The sequence below is a fragment of the Lissotriton helveticus genome, chromosome 11 (assembly GCF_964261635.1).
Source record: "Lissotriton helveticus chromosome 11, aLisHel1.1, whole genome shotgun sequence".
NCBI classification, from domain to species: Eukaryota; Metazoa; Chordata; class Amphibia; order Caudata; family Salamandridae; genus Lissotriton; species Lissotriton helveticus.
Window position 1 is genome coordinate 1,082,907,958 of NC_136072.1, and position 17,940 is coordinate 1,082,925,897.

Consider the following 17,940-nt stretch of genomic DNA (forward strand, 5'->3'; position numbering starts at 1 on the left):
TACATCACTCTACGCCTTCACTGTGTCAAAATCCCTACGCCTGCACAGACCAGGCATAAGTTATGACTCAGGGCTTTTTGCGTCACTTTCATGAGCATTTCCAGCAATGCGTCACTTTTGTGCCAACAGATGCGTCAGAATTTCTGACGCATCTGTTAATTCTTGCGCCATGGAGCGCTGTATTGTAAATACAGCACATTCATCGTGGCACAAGGACATTCAGCACTGACTCAAGGAAACTTATGCATCCATGCAGTTGCGTCAGGTCCTTGTGAATCATCCCCTAAAATGTTTTGGAAACCAGTATATTGTACCTCCTAAAGCTAAAAATGAAATGCAGCAAATGCAACTATGTAGTGCCATGAAATGGCAGACGTGCATTATGGAATATGGAAAAATGTATCTATCATTTATTTTCCTTTAAATTGATTGCCGTTCCTTCTCTAGTAAACATTTGAAGACAGTGGGACCTATGAGGATGCTATTATGAATTTGTGCTTCTTATATTTTCCACAACCCATGGTTAGCAGCCTAGATCTCATCTTTGTGTGAAGGTATATCTGCCTGAGCATCAAATCCATAACTTGGGAGGGTGCTGCTTACCTGGACAGCTATTTAGCATACAATTTCCCATAATTCTCTGCGTGTGGCTATCGACGGTTTGGGGCAGAGAGCTGATAGAAATTAGTAAAACAACACCATTATATGTCTTACATTGCCTATCAGAAGCAGTGGAGGAGTAGTTATGCATAAACAGATAACATCTTTTGAAAAGGAATCATGTTCTTTGTAACATGAGGTACTAGGGCAAGTGTGCATGAAATTCACACTAAATTGTTTAGCTTTGCGCAGTGGCAGTATCGTAGCCAATGAGGTTTAACCGAGGTGCGATTATTGCTTATTGAAAACTTTACCCAATACCCTGTCATGGAGACTTGAAATATAGTCGAAATGGCAATTTTTGACAGTCTCTTCGGAGACTGGAGAATATGTAATTAAAAAATAAGATAGTTTATTTTGCAATGCAATTTACTTACAGGTTTGTGATCTGTGACAAGGACAAAACGGTGACTCTCTTTGGCTTCAGTTTACTCTTTACGTTCTCTTTTGTTTTCTCAGCTTTTTAAATACAGCAGTAATTTAGGAATTTATTTTCCTTGACGAGTTTTCGTTATTCTTTTATTTCTTCCCCTTTGTTCTCATCTTTGCTCCACGGATTCGCTTGGGTCAGTGATGGGCAGAGGACGGGCTTTGTTTCTGCTCTCTGAGGTGACTCGCAGTCCGGCGCAGGGCTGGGCTCTTCCGAGGTCTCATCTCCCATTCAAATGTGCACTAACCGCCCGGAAAGTTTTTTTCTGGGAGCGAAGGCATTTGTTATCAGTAGGAAAATGTGGAGAGGGTTCATACAGATTGTATGGTGTGTTTGAAACAGAACAAGAACTGACAAAGCTCTTGTTTTTGCCGTTTGACATTATGTAAAGTTTATTTCTAATGCTCTTTGTGGCACTGAGTACTTGATGTTACCCAGCTCTATGACAGGGGCGTAGCTTCTGTTGGTGCAGCAGGTGCAGTTGCACTGGCGCCCACAGACCTGCGGGACCCACTGAACCTTGATTATTGCGGTATTTTATATTCCAAACTTCAACAAGGGGGCCTATTTTCTTCCTTGCTCAAGGGCCCATTTTTTCACCTGAGAGCCTTGAAAGACTGCATGGATCCTCTCTGATTTGAATTGGTGACAATGAGGTCAGGCAAAGAGCTCTTGTGTGACTGCATCAGCCCAACTGGACTCCCAGATCTGGCACATTTGTATGCTGCATGCAGACGGAGACACACAACGTACACACAGCCATATATAGGGCAAGTATAAAAATCTGTATTGTGAGGCAGCTGCGGCATAAATGTTGCGGCCCATTTACAATGTGACACATCTAGGGAGATGTGTCACATTGTAAAGTCCCGCATCATATTATACCTGCGTCAGGTATAATGTATGCAGGGTGGGCGTTCCCACGCTAAAAGCCTTCTAGAACTGACGCACTGAAATCTACAAGATTTCACTACATCACTCTACGCCTTCACTGTGTCAAAATCCCTACGCCTGCACAGACCAGGCATAAGTTATGACTCAGGGCTTTTTGCGTCACTTTCATGAGCATTTCCAGAAATGCGTCACTTTTGTGCCAACAGATGCGTCAGAATTTCTGACGCATCTGTTAATTCTTGCGCCATGGAGCGCTGTATTGTAAATACAGCACATTCATCGTGGCACAAGGACATTCAGCACTGACTCAAGGAAACTTATGCATCCATGCAGTTGCGTCAGGTCCTTGTGAATCATCCCCTAAAATGTTTTGGAAACCAGTATATTGTACCTCCTAAAGCTAAAAATGAAATGCAGCAAATGCAACTATGTAGTGCCATGAAATGGCAGACGTGCATTATGGAATATGGAAAAATGTATCTATCATTTATTTTCCTTTAAATTGATTGCCGTTCCTTCTCTAGTAAACATTTGAAGACAGTGGGACCTATGAGGATGCTATTATGAATTTGTGCTTCTTATATTTTCCACAACCCATGGTTAGCAGCCTAGATCTCATCTTTGTGTGAAGGTATATCTGCCTGAGCATCAAATCCATAACTTGGGAGGGTGCTGCTTACCTGGACAGCTATTTAGCATACAATTTCCCATAATTCTCTACGTGTGGCTATCGACGGTTTGGGGCAGAGAGCTGATAGAAATTAGTAAAACAACACCATTATATGTCTTACATTGCCTATCAGAAGCAGTGGAGGAGTAGTTATGCATAAACAGATAACATCTTTTGAAAAGGAATCATGTTCTTTGTAACATGAGGTACTAGGGCAAGTGTGCATGAAATTCACACTAAATTGTTTAGCTTTGCGCAGTGGCAGTATCGTAGCCAATGAGGTTTAACCGAGGCGCGATTATTGCTTATTGAAAACTTTACCCAATACCCCGTCATGGAGACTTGAAATATAGTCGAAATGGCAATTTTTGACAGTCTCTTCAGAAATTGGAGAATATGTAATTAAAAAATAAGATAGTTTATTTTGCAATGCAATTTACTTGCAGGTTTGTGATCTGTGACAAGGACAAAACGGTGACTCTATTTGGCTTCAGTTTACTCTTTACGTTCTCTTTTGTTTTCTCAGCTTTTTAAATACAGCAGTAATTTAGGGATTTATTTTCCTTGATGAGTTTTCGTTATTCTTTTATTTCTTCCCCTTTGTTCTCATCTTTGCTCCACGGATTCGCTTGGGTCAGTGATGGGCAGAGGACGGGCTTTGTTTCTGCTCTCTGAGGTGACTCGCAGTCTGGCGCAGGGCTGGGCTCTTCCGAGGTCTCATCTCCCATTCAAATGTGCACTAACCGCCCAGAAAGTTTTTTTCTGGGAGCGAAGGCATTTGTTATCAGTAGGAAAATTTGGAGAGGGTTCATACAGATTGTATGGAGTGTTTGAAACAGAACAAGAACTGACAAAGCTCTTGTTTTTGCCGTTTGACATTATGTAAAGTTTATTTCTAATGCTCTTTGTGGCACTGAGTAATTGATGTTACCCAGCTCTATGACAGGGGCGTAGCTTCTGTAGGTGCAGCAGGTGCAGTTGCACTGGCGCCCACAGACCTGCGGGACCCAATGAACCCTGATTATTGCGGTATTTTATATTCCAAACTTCAACAAGGGGGCCTATTTTCTTCCTTGCTCTAGGGCCCATTTTTTCACCTGAGAGCCTTGAAAGACTGCATGGATCCTCTCTGATTTGAATTGGTGACAATGAGGTCAGGCAGAGAGCTCTTGTGTGGCTGCATCAGCCCAACTGGGCTACCAGATCTGGCACATTTGTATGCTGCATGCAGACGGAGACACACAACGTACACACAGCAATATATAGGGCAAGTATAAAAATCTGTATTGTGAGGCAGCTGCGGCATAAATGTTGCGGCCCATTTACAATGTGACGCATCTAGGGAGATGTGTCACATTGTAAAGTCCCGCATCATATTATACCTGCGTCAGGTATAATGTATGCAGGGTGGGCGTTCCCACGCTAAAAGCCTTCTAGAACTGACGCACTGAAATCTACAAGATTTCACTACATCACTCTACGCCTTCACTGTGTCAAAATCCCTACGCCTGCACAGACCAGGCATAAGTTATGACTCAGGGCTTTTTGCGTCACTTTCATGAGCATTTCCAGCAATGCGTCACTTTTGTGCCAACAGATGCGTCAGAATTTCTGACGCATCTGTTAATTCTTGCGCCATGGAGCGCTGTATTGTAAATACAGCACATTCATCGTGGCACAAGGACATTCAGCACTGACTCAAGGAAACTTATGCATCCATGCAGTTGCGTCAGGTCCTTGTGAATCATCCCCTAAAATGTTTTGGAAACCAGTATATTGTACCTCCTAAAGCTAAAAATGAAATGCAGCAAATGCAACTATGTAGTGCCATGAAATGGCAGACGTGCATTATGGAATATGGAAAAATGTATCTATCATTTATTTTCCTTTAAATTGATTGCCGTTCCTTCTCTAGTAAACATTTGAAGACAGTGGGACCTATGAGGATGCTATTATGAATTTGTGCTTCTTATATTTTCCACAACCCATGGTTAGCAGCCTAGATCTCATCTTTGTGTGAAGGTATATCTGCCTGAGCATCAAATCCATAACTTGGGAGGGTGCTGCTTACCTGGACAGCTATTTAGCATACAATTTCCCATAATTCTCTGCGTGTGGCTATCGACGGTTTGGGGCAGAGAGCTGATAGAAATTAGTAAAACAACACCATTATATGTCTTACATTGCCTATCAGAAGCAGTGGAGGAGTAGTTATGCATAAACAGATAACATCTTTTGAAAAGGAATCATGTTCTTTGTAACATGAGGTACTAGGGCAAGTGTGCATGAAATTCACACTAAATTGTTTAGCTTTGCGCAGTGGCAGTATCGTAGCCAATGAGGTTTAACCGAGGCGTGATTATTGCTTATTGAAAACTTTACCCAATACCCCGTCATGGAGACTTGAAATATAGTCGAAATGGCAATTTTTGACAGTCTCTTCAGAAATTGGAGAATATGTAATTAAAAAATAAGATAGATTATTTTGCAATGCAATTTACTTGCAGGTTTGTGATCTGTGACAAGGACAAAACGGTGACTCTATTTGGCTTCAGTTTACTCTTTACGTTCTCTTTTGTTTTCTCAGCTTTTTAAATACAGCAGTAATTTAGGGATTTATTTTCCTTGATGAGTTTTCGTTATTCTTTTATTTCTTCCCCTTTGTTCTCATCTTTGCTCCACGGATTCGCTTGGGTCAGTGATGGGCAGAGGACGGGCTTTGTTTCTGCTCTCTGAGGTGACTCGCAGTCTGGCGCAGGGCTGGGCTCTTCCGAGGTCTCATCTCCCATTCAAATGTGCACTAACCGCCCAGAAAGTTTTTTTCTGGGAGCGAAGGCATTTGTTATCAGTAGGAAAATGTGGAGAGGGTTCATACAGATTGTATGGAGTGTTTGAAACAGAACAAGAACTGACAAAGCTCTTGTTTTTGCCGTTTGACATTATGTAAAGTTTATTTCTAATGCTCTTTGTGGCACTGAGTAATTGATGTTACCCAGCTCTATGACAGGGGCGTAGCTTCTGTTGGTGCAGCAGGTGCAGTTGCACTGGCGCCCACAGACCTACGGGACCCACTGAACCCTGATTATTGCGGTATTTTATATTCCAAACTTCAACAAGGGGGCCTATTTTCTTCCTTGCTCTAGGGCCCATTTTTTCACCTGAGAGCCTTGAAAGACTGCATGGATCCTCTCTGATTTGAATTGGTGACAATGAGGTCAGGCAAAGAGCTCTTGTGTGGCTGCATCAGCCCAACTGGGCTACCAGATCTGGCACATTTGTATGCTGCATGCAGACGGAGACACACAACGTACACACAGCCATATATAGGGCAAGTATAAAAATCTGTATTGTGACGCAGCTGCGGCATAAATGTTGCGGCCCATTTACAATGTGACGCATCTAGGGAGATGTGTCACATTGTAAAGTCCCGCATCATATTATACCTGCGTCAGGTATAATGTATGCAGGGTGGGCGTTCCCACGCTAAAAGCTTTCTAGAACTGACGCACTGAAATCTACAAAATTTCACTACATCACTCTACGCCTTCACTGTGTCAAAATCCCTACGCCTGCACAGACCAGGCATAAGTTATGACTCAGGGCTTTTTGCGTCACTTTCATGAGCATTTCCAGCAATGCGTCACTTTTGTGCCAACAGATGCGTCAGAATTTCTGACGCATCTGTTAATTCTTGCGCCATGGAGCGCTGTATTGTAAATACAGCACATTCATCGTGGCACAAGGACATTCAGCACTGACTCAAGGAAACTTATGCATCCATGCAGTTGCGTCAGGTCCTTGTGAATCTTCCCCTAAAATGTTTTGAAAACAAGGAAACCAGTATATTGTACCTCCTAAAGCTAAAAATGAAATGCAGCAAATGCAACTATGTAGTGCCATGAAATGGCAGACGTGCATTATGGAATATGGAAAAATGTATCTATCATTTATTTTCCTTTAAATTGATTGCCGTTCCTTCTCTAGTAAACATTTGAAGACAGTTGGACCTATGAGGATGCTATTATGAATTTGTGCTTCTTATATTTTCCACAACCCATGGTTAGCAGCCTAGATCTCATCTTTGTGTGAAGGTATATCTGCCTGAGCATCAAATCCATAACTTGGGAGGGTGCTGCTTACCTGGACAGCTATTTAGCATACAATTTCCCATAATTCTCTGCGTGTGGCTATCGACGGTTTGGGGCAGAGAGCTGATAGAAATTAGTAAAACAACACCATTATATGACTTACATTGCCTATCAGAAGCAGTGGAGGAGTAGTTATGCATAAACAGATAACATCTTTTGAAAAGGAATCATGTTCTTTGTAACATGAGGTACTAGGGCAAGTGTGCATGAAATTCACACTACATTGTATAGCTTTGCGCAGTGGCAGTATCGTAGCCAATGAGGATTAACCGAGGCGCGATTATTGCTTATTGAAAACTTTACCCAATACCCTGTCATGGAGACTTGAAATATAGTCGAAATGGCAATTTTTGACAGTCTCTTCGGAGACTGGAGAATATGTAATTAAAAAATAAAATAGTTTATTTTGCAATGCAATTTACTTGCAGGTTTGTGATCTGTGACAAGGACAAAATGGTGACTCTATTTGGCTTCAGTTTACTATTTACGTTCTCTTTTGTTTTCTCAGCTTTTTAAATACAGTAGTAATTTAGGGATTTATTTTCCTTGATGATTTTTCGTTGTTCTTTTATTTCTTCCCCTTTGTTCTCATCTTTGCTCCACAGATTCGCTTGGGTCAGTGATGGGCAGAGGACGGGCTTTGTTTCTGCTCTCTGAGGTGACTCGCAGTCCGGCGCAGGGCTGGGCTCCTCCGAGGTCTCATCTCCCATTCAAATGTGCACTAACCGCCCAGAAAGTTTTTTTCTGGGAGCGAAGGCATTTGTTATCAGTAGGAAAATGTGGAGAGGGTTCATACAGATTGTATGGAGTGTTTGAAACAGAACAAGAACTGACAAAGCTCTTGTTTTTGCAGTTTGACATTATGTAAAGTTTATTTCTAATGCTCTTTGTGGCACTGAGTAATTGATGTTACCCAGCTCTATGACAGGGGCGTAGCTTCTGTTGGTGCAGCAGGTGCAGTTGCACTGGCGCCCACAGACCTGCGGGACCCACTGAACCCTGATTATTGCGGTATTTTATATTCCAAACTTCAACAAGGGGGCCTATTTTCTTCCTTGCTCTAGGGCCCATTTTTTCACCTGAGAGCCTTGAAAGACTGCATGGATCCTCTCTGATTTGAATTGGTGACAATGAGGTCAGGCAAAGAGCTCTTGTGTGGCTGCATCAGCCCAACTGGGCTACCAGATCTGGCACATTTGTATGCTGCATGCAGACGGAGACACACAACGTACACACAGCCATATATAGGGCAAGTATAAAAATCTGTATTGTGATGCAGCTGCGGCATAAATGTTGCGGCCCATTTACAATGTGACGCATCTAGGGAGATGTGTCACATTGTAAAGTCCCGCATCATATTATACCTGCGTCAGGTATAATGTATGCAGGGTGGGCGTTCCCACGCTAAAAGCCTTCTAGAACTGACGCACTGAAATCTACAAGATTTCACTACATCACTCTACGCCTTCACTGTGTCAAAATCCCTACGCCTGCACAGACCAGGCATAAGTTATGACTCAGGGCTTTTTGCGTCACTTTCATGAGCATTTCCAGCAATGCGTCACTTTTGTGCCAACAGATGCGTCAGAATTTCTGACGCATCTGTTAATTCTTGCGCCATGGAGCGCTGTATTGTAAATACAGCACATTCATCGTGGCACAAGGACATTCAGCACTGACTCAAGGAAACTTATGCATCCATGCAGTTGCGTCAGGTCCTTGTGAATCTTCCCCTAAAATGTTTTGAAAACCAGGAAACCAGTATATTGTACCTCCTAAAGCTAAAAATGAAATGCAGCAAATGCAACTATGTAGTGCCATAAAATGGCAGACGTGCATTATGGAATATGGAAAAATTTATCTATAATTTATTTTCCTTTAAATTTATTGCCGTTCCTTCTCTAGTAAACATTTGAAGACAGTGGGACCTATGAGGATGCTATTATGAATTTGTGCTTCTTATATTTTCCACAACCCATGGTTAGCAGCCTAGATCTCATCTTTGTGTGAAGGTATATCTGCCTGAGCATCAAATCCATAACTTGGGAGGGTGCTGCTTACCTGGACAGCTATTTAGCATACAATTTCCCATAATTCTCTGCGTGTGGCTATCGATGGTTTGGGGCAGAGAGCTGATAGAAATTAGTAAAACAACACCATTATATGTCTTACATTGCCTATCAGAAGCAGTGGAGGAGTAGTTATGCATAAACAGATAACATCTTTTGAAAAGGAATCATGTTCTTTGTAACATGAGGTACTAGGGCAAGTGTGCATGAAATTCACACTAAATTGTTTAGCTTTGCGCAGTGGCAGTATCGTAGCCAATGAGGTTTAACCGAGGTGCGATTATTGCTTATTGAAAACTTTACCCAATACCCAGTCATGGAGACTTGAAAAATAGTCGAAATGGCAATTTTTGACAGTCTCTTCGGAGACTGGAGAATATGTAATTAAAAAATAAGATAGTTTATTTTGCAATGCAATTTACTTGCAGGTTTGTGATCTGTGACAAGGACAAAACGGTGACTCTCTTTGGCTTCAGTTTACTCTTTACGTTCTCTTTTGTTTTCTCAGCTTTTTAAATACAGCAGTAATTTAGGGATTTATTTTCCTTGATGAGTTTTCGTTATTCTTTTATTTCTTCCCCTTTGTTCTCATCTTTGCTCCACGGATTCGCTTGGGTCAGTGATGGGCAGAGGACGGGCTTTGTTTCTGCTCTCTGAGGTGACTCGCAGTCCGGCGCAGGGCTGGGCTCTTCCGAGGTCTCATCTCCCATTCAAATGTGCACTAACCGCCCGGAAAGTTTTTTTCTGGGAGCGAAGGCATTTGTTATCAGTAGGAAAATGTGGAGAGGGTTCATACAGATTGTATGGTGTGTTTGAAACAGAACAAGAACTGACAAAGCTCTTGTTTTTGCCGTTTGACATTATGTAAAGTTTATTTCTAATGCTCTTTGTGGCACTGAGTACTTGATGTTACCCAGCTCTATGACAGGGGCGTAGCTTCTGTTGGTGCAGCAGGTGCAGTTGCACTGGCGCCCACAGACCTGCGGGACCCACTGAACCTTGATTATTGCGGTATTTTATATTCCAAACTTCAACAAGGGGGCCTATTTTCTTCCTTGCTCAAGGGCCCATTTTTTCACCTGAGAGCCTTGAAAGACTGCATGGATCCTCTCTGATTTGAATTGGTGACAATGAGGTCAGGCAAAGAGCTCTTGTGTGACTGCATCAGCCCAACTGGACTCCCAGATCTGGCACATTTGTATGCTGCATGCAGACGGAGACACACAACGTACACACAGCCATATATAGGGCAAGTATAAAAATCTGTATTGTGACGCAGCTGCGGCATAAATGTTGCGGCCCATTTACAATGTGACGCATCTAGGGAGATGTGTCACATTGTAAAGTCCCGCATCATATTATACCTGCGTCAGGTATAATGTATGCAGGGTGGGCGTTCCCACGCTAAAAGCCTTCTAGAACTGACGCACTGAAATCTACAAAATTTCACTACATCACTCTACGCCTTCACTGTGTCAAAATCCCTACGCCTGCACAGACCAGGCATAAGTTATGACTCAGGGCTTTTTGCGTCACTTTCATGAGCATTTCCAGCAATGCGTCACTTTTGTGCCAACAGATGCGTCAGAATTTCTGACGCATCTGTTAATTCTTGCGCCATGGAGCGCTGTATTGTAAATACAGCACATTCATCGTGGCACACGGACATTCAGCACTGACTCAAGGAAACTTATGCATCCATGCAGTTGCGTCAGGTCCTTGTGAATCTTCCCCTAAAATGTTTTGAAAACAAGGAAACCAGTATATTGTACCTCCTAAAGCTAAAAATGAAATGCAGCAAATGCAACTATGTAGTGCCATGAAATGGCAGACGTGCATTATGGAATATGGAAAAATTTATCTATCATTTATTTTCCTTTAAATTGATTGCCGTTCCTTCTCTAGTAAACATTTGAAGACAGTTGGACCTATGAGGATGCTATTATGAATTTGTGCTTCTTATATTTTCCACAACCCATGGTTAGCAGCCTAGATCTCATCTTTGTGTGAAGGTATATCTGCCTGAGCATCAAATCCATAACTTGGGAGGGTGCTGCTTACCTGGACAGCTATTTAGCATACAATTTCCCATAATTCTCTGCGTGTGGCTATCGACGGTTTGGGGCAGAGAGCTGATAGAAATTAGTAAAACAACACCATTATATGACTTACATTGCCTATCAGAAGCAGTGGAGGAGTAGTTATGCATAAACAGATAACATCTTTTGAAAAGGAATCATGTTCTTTGTAACATGAGGTACTAGGGCAAGTGTGCATGAAATTCACACTAAATTGTATAGCTTTGCGCAGTGGCAGTATCGTAGCCAATGAGGTTTAACCGAGGCGCGATTATTGCTTATTGAAAACTTTACCCAATACCCTGTCATGGAGACTTGAAATATAGTCGAAATGGCAATTTTTGACAGTCTCTTCGGAGACTGGAGAATATGTAATTAAAAAATAAAATAGTTTATTTTGCAATGCAATTTACTTGCAGGTTTGTGATCTGTGACAAGGACAAAATGGTGACTCTATTTGGCTTCAGTTTACTCTTTACGTTCTCTTTTGTTTTCTCAGCTTTTTAAATACAGTAGTAATTTAGGGATTTATTTTCCTTGATGATTTTTCGTTATTCTTTTATTTCTTCCCCTTTGTTCTCATCTTTGCTCCACAGATTCGCTTGGGTCAGTGATGGGCAGAGGACGGGCTTTGTTTCTGCTCTCTGAGGTGACTCGCAGTCCGGCGCAGGGCTGGGCTCCTCCGAGGTCTCATCTCCCATTCAAATGTGCACTAACCGCCCAGAAAGTTTTTTTCTGGGAGCGAAGGCATTTGTTATCAGTAGGAAAATGTGGAGAGGGTTCATACAGATTGTATGGAGTGTTTGAAACAGAACAAGAACTGACAAAGCTCTTGTTTTTGCAGTTTGACATTATGTAAAGTTTATTTCTAATGCTCTTTGTGGCACTGAGTAATTGATGTTACCCAGCTCTATGACAGGGGCGTAGCTTCTGTTGGTGCAGCAGGTGCAGTTGCACTGGCGCCCACAGACCTGCGGGACCCACTGAACCCTGATTATTGCGGTATTTTATATTCCAAACTTCAACAAGGGGGTCTATTTTCTTCCTTGCTCTAGGGCCCATTTTTTCACCTGAGAGCCTTGAAAGACTGCATGGATCCTCTCTGATTTGAATTGGTGACAATGAGGTCAGGCAAAGAGCTCTTGTGTGGCTGCATCAGCCCAACTGGGCTACCAGATCTGGCACATTTGTATGCTGCATGCAGACGGAGACACACAACGTACACACAGCCATATATAGGGCAAGTATAAAAATCTGTATTGTGACGCAGCTGCGGCATAAATGTTGCGGCCCATTTACAATGTGACGCATCTAGGGAGATGTGTCACATTGTAAAGTCCCGCATGATATTATACCTGCGTCAGGTATAATGTATGCAGGGTGGGCGTTCCCACGCTAAAAGCCTTCTAGAACTGACGCACTGAAATCTACAAGATTTCACTACATCACTCTACGCCTTCACTGTGTCAAAATCCCTACGCCTGCACAGACCAGGCATAAGTTATGACTCAGGGCTTTTTGCGTCACTTTCATGAGCATTTCCAGCAATGCGTCACTTTTGTGCCAACAGATGCGTCAGAATTTCTGACGCATCTGTTAATTCTTGCGCCATGGAGCGCTGTATTGTAAATACAGCACATTCATCGTGGCACAAGGACATTCAGCACTGACTCAAGGAAACTTATGCATCCATGCAGTTGCGTCAGGTCCTTGTGAATCTTCCCCTAAAATGTTTTGAAAACCAGGAAACCAGTATATTGTACCTCCTAAAGCTAAAAATGAAATGCAGCAAATGCAACTATGTAGTGCCATAAAATGGCAGACGTGCATTATGGAATATGGAAAAATGTATCTATAATTTATTTTCCTTTAAATTTATTGCCGTTCCTTCTCTAGTAAACATTTGAAGACAGTGGGACCTATGAGGATGCTATTATGAATTTGTGCTTCTTATATTTTCCACAACCCATGGTTAGCAGCCTAGATCTCATCTTTGTGTGAAGGTATATCTGCCTGAGCATCAAATCCATAACTTGGGAGGGTGCTGCTTACCTGGACAGCTATTTAGCATACAATTTCCCATAATTCTCTGCGTGTGGCTATCGACGGTTTGGGGCAGAGAGCTGATAGAAATTAGTAAAACAACACCATTATATGTCTTACATTGCCTATCAGAAGCAGTGGAGGAGTAGTTATGCATAAACAGATAACATCTTTTGAAAAGGAATCATGTTCTTTGTAACATGAGGTACTAGGGCAAGTGTGCATGAAATTCACACTAAATTGTTTAGCTTTGCGCAGTGGCAGTATCGTAGCCAATGAGGTTTAACCGAGGTGCGATTATTGCTTATTGAAAACTTTACCCAATACCCCGTCATGGAGAATTGAAATATAGTCGAAATGGCAATTTTTGACAGTCTCTTCGAAGACTGGAGAATATGTAATTAAAAAATAAGATAGTTTATTTTGCAATGCAATTTACTTGCAGGTTTGTGATCTGTGACAAGGACAAAACGGTGACTCTCTTTGGCTTCAGTTTACTCTTTACGTTCTCTTTTGTTTTCTCAGCTTTTTAAATACAGCAGTAATTTAGGGATTTATTTTCCTTGATGAGTTTTCGTTATTCTTTTATTTCTTCCCCTTTGTTCTCATCTTTGCTCCACGGATTCGCTTGGGTCAGTGATGGGCAGAGGACGGGCTTTGTTTCTGCTCTCTGAGGTGACTCGCAGTCCGGCGCAGGGCTGGGCTCTTCCGAGGTCTCATCTCCCATTCAAATGTGCACTAACCGCCCAGAAAGTTTTTTTCTGGGAGCGAAGGCATTTGTTATCAGTAGGAAAATGTGGAGAGGGTTCATACAGATTGTATGGTGTGTTTGAAACAGAACAAGAACTGACAAAGCTCTTGTTTTTGCCGTTTGACATTATGTAAAGTTTATTTCTAATGCTCTTTGTGGCACTGAGTAATTGATGTTACCCAGCTCTATGACAGGGGCGTAGCTTCTGTTGGTGCAGCAGGTGCAGTTGCACTGGCGCCCACAGACCTGCGGGACCCACTGAACCTTGATTATTGCGGTATTTTATATTCCAAACTTCAACAAGGGGGCCTATTTTCTTCCTTGCTCAAGGGCCCAATTTTTTCACCTGAGAGCCTTGAAAGACTGCATGGATCCTCTCTGATTTGAATTGGTGACAATGAGGTCAGGCAAAGAGCTCTTGTGTGACTGCATCAGCCCAACTGGGCTCCCAGATCTGGCACATTTGTATGCTGCATGCAGACGGAGACACACAACGTACACACAGCCATATATAGGGCAAGTATAAAAATCTGTATTGTGACGCAGCTGCGGCATAAATATTGCGGCCCATTTACAATGTGACGCATCTAGGGAGATGTGTCACATTGTAAAGTCCCGCATCATATTATACCTGCGTCAGGTATAATGTATGCAGGGTGGGCGTTCCCACGCTAAAAGCCTTCTAGAACTGACGCACTGAAATCTACAAGATTTCACTACATCACTCTACGCCTTCACTGTGTCAAAATCCCTACGCCTGCACAGACCAGGCATAAGTTATGACTCAGGGCTTTTTGCGTCACTTTCATGAGCATTTCCAGCAATGCGTCACTTTTGTGCCAACAGATGCGTCAGAATTTCTGACGCATCTGTTAATTCTTGCGCCATGGAGCGCTGTATTGTAAATACAGCACATTCATCGTGGCACAAGGACATTCAGCACTGACTCAAGGAAACTTATGCATCCATGCAGTTGCGTCAGGTCCTTGTGAATCTTCCCCTAAAATGTTTTGAAAACCAGGAAACCAGTATATTGTACCTCCTAAAGCTAAAAATGAAATGCAGCAAATGCAACTATGTAGTGCCATGAAATGGCAGACGTGCATTATGGAATATGGAAAAATGTATCTATCATTTATTTTCCTTTAAATTGATTGCCGTTCCTTCTCTAGTAAACATTTGAAGACAGTGGGGCCTATGAGGATGCTATTATGAATTTGTGCTTCTTATATTTTCCACAACCCATGGTTAGCAGCCTAGATCTCATCTTTGTGTGAAGGTATATCTGCCTGAGCATCAAATCCATAACTTGGGAGGGTGCTGCTTACCTGGACAGCTATTTAGCATACAATTTCCCATAATTCTCTGCGTGTGGCTATCGACGGTTTGGGGCAGAGAGCTGATAGAAATTAGTAAAACAACACCATTATATGTCTTACATTGCCTATCAGAAGCAGTGAAGGAGTAGTTATGCATAAACAGATAACATATTTTGAAAAGGAATCATGTTCTTTGTAACATGAGGTACTAGGGCAAGTGTGCATGAAATTCACACTAAATTGTTTAGCTTTGCGCAGTGGCAGTATCGTAGCCAATGAGTTTTAACCGAGGCGCGATTATTGCTTATTGAAAACTTTACCCAATACCCCGTCATGGAGACTTGAAATATAGTCGAAATGGCAATTTTTGACAGTCTCTTCGGAGACTGGAGAATATGTAATTAAAAAATAAGATAGTTTATTTTGCAATGCAATTTACTTGCAGGTTTGTGATCTGTGACAAGGACAAAACGGTGACTCTATTTGGCTTCAGTTTACTCTTTACGTTCTCTTTTGTTTTCTCAGCTTTTTAAATACAGCAGTATTTTAGGGATTTATTTTCCTTGATGAGTTTTCGTTATTCTTTTATTTCTTCCCTTTTGTTCTCATCTTTGCTCCACGGATTCGCTTGGGTCAGTGATGGGCAGAGGACGGGCTTTGTTTCTGCTCTCTGAGGTGACTCGCAGTCCGGGGCAGGGCTGGGCTCTTCCGAGGTCTCATCTCCCATTCAAATGTGCACTAACCGCCCAGAAAGTTTTTTTCTGGGAGCGAAGGCATTTGTTATCAGTAGGAAAATGTGGAGAGGGTTCATACAGATTGTATGGAGTGTTTGAAACAGAACAAGAACTGACAAAGCTCTTGTTTTTGCCGTTTGACATTATGTAAAGTTTATTTCTAATGCTCTTTGTGGCACTGAGTAATTGATGTTACCCAGCTCTATGACAGGGGCGTAGCTTCTGTTGGTGCAGCAGGTGCAGTTGCACTGGCGCCCACAGACCTGCGGGACCCACTGAACCCTGATTATTGCGGTATTTTATATTCCAAACTTCAACAAGGGGTACTATTTTCTTCCTTGCTCTAGGGCCCATTTTTTCACCTGAGAGCCTTGAAAGACTGCATGGATCCTCTCTGATTTGAATTGGTGACAATGAGGTCAGGCAAAGAGCTCTTGTGTGACTGCATCAGCCCAACTGGACTCCCAGATCTGGCACATTTGTATGCTGCATGCAGACGGAGACACACAACGTACACACAGCCATATATAGGGCAAGTATAAAAATCTGTATTGTGAGGCAGCTGCGGCATAAATGTTGCGGCCCATTTACAATGTGACGCATCTAGGGAGATGTGTCACATTGTAAAGTCCCGCATCATATTATACCTGCGTCAGGTATAATGTATGCAGGGTGGGCGTTCCCACCCTAAAAGCCTTCTAGAACTGACGCACTGAAATCTACAAGATTTCACTACATCACTCTACGCCTTCACTGTGTCAAAATCCCTACGCCTGCACAGACCAGGCATAAGTTATGACTCAGGGCTTTTTGCGTCACTTTCATGAGCATTTCCAGCAATGCGTCACTTTTGTGCCAACAGATGCGTCAGAATTTCTGACGCATCTGTTAATTCTTGCGCCATGGAGCGCTGTATTGTAAATACAGCACATTCATCGTGGCACAAGGACATTCAGCACTGACTCAAGGAAACTTATGCATCCATGCAGTTGCGTCAGGTCCTTGTGAATCATCCCCTAAAATGTTTTGGAAACCAGTATATTGTACCTCCTAAAGCTAAAAATGAAATGCAGCAAATGCAACTATGTAGTGCCATGAAATGGCAGACGTGCATTATGGAATATGGAAAAATGTATCTATCATTTATTTTCCTTTAAATTGATTGCCGTTCCTTCTCTAGTAAACATTTGAAGACAGTGGGACCTATGAGGATGCTATTATGAATTTGTGCTTCTTATATTTTCCACAACCCATGGTTAGCAGCCTAGATCTCATCTTTGTGTGAAGGTATATCTGCCTGAGCATCAAATCCATAACTTGGGAGGGTGCTGCTTACCTGGACAGCTATTTAGCATTCAATTTCCCATAATTCTCTGCGTGTGGCTATCGACGGTTTGGGGCAGAGAGCTGATAGAAATTAGTAAAACAACACCATTATATGTCTTACATTGCCTATCAGAAGCAGTGGAGGAGTAGTTATGCATAAACAGATAACATCTTTTGAAAAGGAATCATGTTCTTTGTAACATGAGGTACTAGGGCAAGTGTGCATGAAATTCACACTAAATTGTATAGCTTTGCGCAGTGGCAGTATCGTAGCCAATGAGGTTTAACCGAGGCGCGATTATTGCTTATTGAAAACTTTACCCAATACCCCTTCATGGAGACTTGAAATATAGTCGAAATGGCAATTTTTGACAGTCTCTTCGGAGACTGGAGAATATGTAATTAAAAAATAAGATAGTTTATTTTGCAATGCAATTTACTTGCAGGTTTGTGATCTGTGACAAGGACAAAACGGTGACTCTATTTGGCTTCAGTTTACTCTTTACGTTCTCTTTTGTTTTCTCAGCTTTTTAAATACAGCAGTAATTTAGGGATTTATTTTCCTTGATGATTTTTCGTTATTCTTTTATTTCTTCCCCTTTGTTCTCATCTTTGCTCCACAGATTCGCTTGGGTCAGTGATGGGCAGAGGACGGGCTTTGTTTCTGCTCTCTGAGGTGACTCGCAGTCCGGCGCAGGGCTGGGCTCTTCCGAGGTCTCATCTCCCATTGAAATGTGCACTAACCGCCCAGAAAGTTTTTTTCTGGGAGCGAAGGCATTTGTTATCAGTAGGAAAATGTGGAGAGGGTTCATACAGAT

The 17,940-nt window shown here is 42.2% G+C and overlaps 9 non-coding genes across 9 annotated transcripts; all 9 read left to right on the forward strand.

Annotated features, from left to right (window-relative positions):
• The first annotated feature begins 840 nt into the window (after positions 1 to 840).
• Positions 841 to 980, forward strand: LOC144793854 (U4 spliceosomal RNA). Its single transcript, XR_013603311.1, has one exon. It is a non-coding gene; the product is annotated as a U4 spliceosomal RNA (small nuclear RNA).
• A 1,921-nt stretch (positions 981 to 2,901) lies between these two features.
• Positions 2,902 to 3,041, forward strand: LOC144793810 (U4 spliceosomal RNA). Its single transcript, XR_013603273.1, has one exon. It is a non-coding gene; the product is annotated as a U4 spliceosomal RNA (small nuclear RNA).
• Positions 3,042 to 4,962: 1,921 nt separating this feature from the next.
• LOC144793939 (U4 spliceosomal RNA) lies at positions 4,963 to 5,102 on the forward strand. The gene has a single exon (XR_013603387.1). It is a non-coding gene; the product is annotated as a U4 spliceosomal RNA (small nuclear RNA).
• Positions 5,103 to 7,031: 1,929 nt separating this feature from the next.
• Positions 7,032 to 7,171, forward strand: LOC144793866 (U4 spliceosomal RNA). Its single transcript, XR_013603321.1, has one exon. It is a non-coding gene; the product is annotated as a U4 spliceosomal RNA (small nuclear RNA).
• A 1,929-nt stretch (positions 7,172 to 9,100) lies between these two features.
• Positions 9,101 to 9,240, forward strand: LOC144793863 (U4 spliceosomal RNA). Its single transcript, XR_013603319.1, has one exon. It is a non-coding gene; the product is annotated as a U4 spliceosomal RNA (small nuclear RNA).
• Positions 9,241 to 11,169: 1,929 nt separating this feature from the next.
• LOC144793746 (U4 spliceosomal RNA) lies at positions 11,170 to 11,309 on the forward strand. Its single transcript, XR_013603216.1, has one exon. It is a non-coding gene; the product is annotated as a U4 spliceosomal RNA (small nuclear RNA).
• Positions 11,310 to 13,238: 1,929 nt separating this feature from the next.
• LOC144793015 (U4 spliceosomal RNA) lies at positions 13,239 to 13,378 on the forward strand. Its single transcript, XR_013602688.1, has one exon. It is a non-coding gene; the product is annotated as a U4 spliceosomal RNA (small nuclear RNA).
• Positions 13,379 to 15,308: 1,930 nt separating this feature from the next.
• LOC144793962 (U4 spliceosomal RNA) lies at positions 15,309 to 15,448 on the forward strand. The gene has a single exon (XR_013603408.1). It is a non-coding gene; the product is annotated as a U4 spliceosomal RNA (small nuclear RNA).
• Positions 15,449 to 17,369: 1,921 nt separating this feature from the next.
• LOC144793794 (U4 spliceosomal RNA) lies at positions 17,370 to 17,509 on the forward strand. Its single transcript, XR_013603260.1, has one exon. It is a non-coding gene; the product is annotated as a U4 spliceosomal RNA (small nuclear RNA).
• The last annotated feature ends 431 nt before the right edge of the window (positions 17,510 to 17,940 follow it).